Below are 4,784 nucleotides of genomic sequence, written 5' to 3' on the forward strand. Positions count from 1 at the left end.
GTGCGGATGAGCAGAGGTGTTTCTTAACCGGCAGCGATGTGGAGGAAGTGGAAAGCCCCACCTCTCCAGTAAGCCGACATCATCATCATCACCCACTCTCCACTGTCTCCGTGGACGGGGTAATTTAACTGGCACTACCCTGCCCGTTTTTAATCCCACTCAAATCCCGTGGCAAATAGGATATTCATGAAAATTTAGATGTTACTGTACGCACTGAAATACAGCAGTAACTAACAGTTTGTTTGCTCAGATGATCGCGCTGAAAAACACCACATGCAAATAACTAGGGAAGTGTTGTGCCATTCACACTAATTTATGATGGACCATTACTATCTGCTTCCTCACTGGTAAGAAAGTAATTATCAGTTTTAAGCTTGTGTTAGGAAGAAATGATGAACACTCACACATGAAATTTCCGATAAAGGCTGTATTTAAAATATGTTTTGTGTACAAGCAGTTGATAAGTTGTCGCGTTAGATAACTGCAGCTGCAGGACCACGTGTTAAAAACACAAACACTAATTTTTGCGATGTATTTCGAATGCTACATATTTTCTTCGGGGAACGAAATATTTAGCTAACTAGAAGAAGTACACATGATGAATCTAATCGAACAGCTGCCAAACGAGTAACTTGGGCGAGTAGGTTTGAAATGGCACTATCTACTGCTCAGCATAAGTATTGCAACTGTTTAAGAAGTATAGGGGGCTTGTCCTGGAAATAAGTCCCAATTGGTTAATTAGGGCCAGTTGCCACGTCTTTGGCAGGGATTTAAACCTTTAGTTTAGTCCGCTGACCCACATGTAATGGGAATAGGTCAAATGCAGCTTTCGAAGCTGAAGACCAAGGTTCCTAGCTAATGCCAAGCTTACACCATATGACTTTTCTGTCCTTGTTTCAATTAGATTATCAGTTCTGTAAGGTGGAAAGTATGTCTCAAACAGCATTAATTGATGGTAGACTTTAGGTTAAAGTGTGGAGTTAAAATTCCCCAAACACCATTTTAAAAACACCTGTTTCCATCATGGTTCATGAAAAAATGAGGGATCAGATTAGATGTATTTGCTTTATTTACTTTACTAAAGGTAAACACACACACACACACACACACTCAAGAAAAACCTAAACAGGAGTGGACATTGAGCATGAAATCATAAACCGCTAACTCACAAATTGTTCACTTAGCAGGCAGAAAAAACATTCCTTGCAGTGTCTCTTTCAGGTCTTTGTATGGTCATGACATGATTTAGTGCTGATGTCGAACAGAGCTAAACCTCCAACGGACTAGATCTATACTGTGAAGTACAGCTACCATCCTCTTCACCACTGTTGTGTATTTTGAACTGTGTACTCATTTGTAGTCAGTTCCAACTGGCTGTTGGGAGCCATCCTAGGGAGCTTGACTCTCACATATTTGAGTGCAGTGCCAGGGATGGAACATGAATTGGAACATCCAGGAATGGTCAGGAGCTGGTGATGGTAATTATTGAGAGATCATCTATCCCCTCACACTGACCAATGAACAATCATGAGCTATGAGCACCCCAAGCTTGGAACATGGTCAGGAGGTCATGTGAGGTAAAATAATGGCAAAATCATACAGTGCAAACTTGGCATACTCTTGTTCTGACTCTAGGGGGTGATATGACATTTTGTGTAGAGGACAGTTACATGCTTACTATGCACAGTGCTAGCAGAGACTAAAGAAGTAACTCTTTGGTTCAAATTATAGTTCTACACCTGTTCCAGTTATGCTATAGTTCAATGGTCTGTTTGTCTAAACTCCAGGTTTAAATTTATGATGAAGTCTCTGTTGCCAGTGTAGCGGAGCTGAAGTAGCTCGTGTGAGTCCTGCGTAAAGCCTTAGGTAGCGGGTAGCAGGTAGCCGAGTGGTTGCAGCGGCTACGTCACCCCCTCTGAGACATGGTTAAGTAGCGTTGTCGCCGACAGGCTAACGGCAATTTGCCTTTAGCTCAACTGGCAACGACGCTGGCTTTAAGGGGTTGGCAGCGAGCAGTGAGAACCTCGGTTCGAAACTCGCTCGCTCTCCGACCCAAACCCGTTACATTGGTGCCGAAACCCGGGATCACTGGCTAAAGCACAGCTTGGCCGCCAGTGGTCGCTGAGGAGTCAGAGGAGGTCAAAGGGGGGTGAGTGTAGCGGAGCTGAAGTAGCTCGTGTGAGTCCTGCGTAAAGCCTTAGGTAGCGGGTAGCAGGTAGCCGAGTGGTTGCAGCGGCTACGTCACCCCCTCTGAGACATGGTTAAGTAGCGTTGTCGCCGACAGGCTAACGGCAATTTGCCTTTAGCTCAACTGGCAACGACGCTGGCTTTAAGGGGTTGGCAGCGAGCAGTGAGAACCTCGGTTCGAAACTCGCTCGCTCTCCGACCCAAACCCGTTACACCTGCATGCCTTAACATAGAAAATGAAAATCCAATAAATCCACAATGATATTATGCTTACATATTCTACACTGTATTAATATAAAATACAAATATATTCTAAAGTGGATCAATATTGCCCTTGGTAGTCATACACATTTCCACTGTTTCCATTCCCATTTAACACACATATTTTTATTCATGTTCATTGTGTCCATCTGTTTTAAGCCTCTGGATTCATTGCAACACCCACTTAGTTTTTGATACAGTATGTACAGACACAGAATGCACATTTCCTTTTTGCAAATTGTAATTACAATTAAGTTACAATGGTGCAAATATCTAGCCTGTCCCAGAACCACCTTCCCTCATTTCCTTGGACCACTAATTATAGTTCCACCTTTGCCCGATGGGCAAGGATATTATTAGCTGTATGGGTTGGCTGGTTGACCCAAAAGCTATTTCAACTATTTCAGTTGGAGGTCCAGTAATGGACAGCAGTGAACCTTCCATGTGAGGCATCGGTAAACTTAAGCTCTAATATACAGTATGACTAATTACATTTTGTTGGAAGTTCATACAAATCTTGTACAGTGCACTTTGTGACAGAACACTTTGTAGCAGATTAGAAATTTAAAAATGACTGTGAAATGCTCAAATGATTACACAATGATACAACTGAAACAAGTGTAAATTGAAATCAAACAGGTATTAAGGGTGAAATTTAGAAAATAATGCATGTAATCAGAATAGTAACTTGGTAATTATAGAATTATAACAATGTAATCCATGGTGCAGGTGCTAGGGCTCTGTCCATCAGTCCACTCCCTCATGAAAAAAAGACCACAACCACACATATGCTTGGTCATTATATCAATTTCCCTCCTCAGTCTGCACAATCACTTATCATCCTTTACTCCATTGTTTTAATACACCACACACCTTCTAACCAAAAAAAAGCCATTTTGTTAAGGTGTGAGGACAGACACAAAATGACATTGCACCAGTTGTTCAACCCTCTGACTGAACACACCATCTTTAAAAATGAGCTGAGAGCACACTGCATGATTTTATCCCTGATTTAGTCCCAAGAACATGTATACTGTATGATTATTGTTGAAATTTGGCACATGCACAGTGAAATCCTACACTGGTTTAAAGTTGTAAATCTTCTTATTGTGTCAGGTGTTTTCTGTAATAAGTGGGCTTGTTGCTATTGTAAGCACCCATGAGCTACAATTCAATTTCAGACAAGTCAGAAATTGTTCTTGTGAATTTTGTTCAATGTCGGTTTTGACAGACAGCAAAGCACACTTATTTAAAAAAATAATAATAACTGTGTTCTAGGCTTTTTGCCTGTAAGACAGTATAGACCATGGCATTGGATCCTGTGCAACATTCCATACCAACTTGTGTGTGTAGCTTACATATATTCATGTAGTCTAAATGCATTTGGCAAGCTCAGTAAGATGGAGAGATGCTGAGAATAAATAATGCATTTTATGGACAAACCTGGAATATCCGCATTTTTTGAGGTAAAAGTGACAGGGAAAAGCTCTCTCCACATGAATAGTAGCATGACAGGAAATACAAACAACAGGGTGGAATCAGTCACTGATGGGATTCCCATCCATCTCTGATTGGAAAGTTATGAAAACAATCATGTGGGATTTAATATCTTATTAGCCCTAATACAGATCTGTCATTCAATTACATTACCAAAAATGTAAAATTTAGTGTTGATTAAGCTGAAGTATTGTCCGGAAAAGGGTCCGGTTTGTCCATGGAATATATTTCTTGCCGAGAAGACCTAAAAACATGCAAGTGATGTGAAGTAGGCCAGTGACATCACTACGTGAAGAGAAAATAGGAAGTGATTAATATGGTTTGGAAATTATATGAATCTATTGATGTACTATATGAGTATAATCTATCATCTGTATCATTTATAGAGCGAAAAAAAAATTCTCTGTCACATCTGAAAGGAAGAAAGGTTAAAGCCATCATACTGGTAAATGGTAAAGGTGAAGAGTTTAAAGTAGCAGAGGGAGGTTTGTCAGATGAAGATCAAATGACATTGAAGGAGTATGTGTGTGTCTGAGTGGTGGTGGGGGCTCTCTGGGCAATAACTTTACAGTGATGGTCATTTTCAAATTTTAACTTCTAAAATACAACTATAAAGTCAAATATAATGTGTACAATTGTGTACTTAGTGAGTGACCTATTCTCTCATTTAAAACATTCAGTTGGTCCTCCATGCCAAAAAATTTAACCAGAATTTAACCATGTCAACATTTTCACCAGCCATGACAGACAAGTCAATCAAGATATGGGCCCAAGTTTGCATTCCATAACCCAGTACATACACTACACATACAGATTGTTTCAGACATAGCCTGAAAAGC

Source organism: Megalops cyprinoides, chromosome 6 (assembly GCF_013368585.1).
Source record: "Megalops cyprinoides isolate fMegCyp1 chromosome 6, fMegCyp1.pri, whole genome shotgun sequence".
Lineage (NCBI taxonomy): Eukaryota > Metazoa > Chordata > Actinopteri > Elopiformes > Megalopidae > Megalops > Megalops cyprinoides.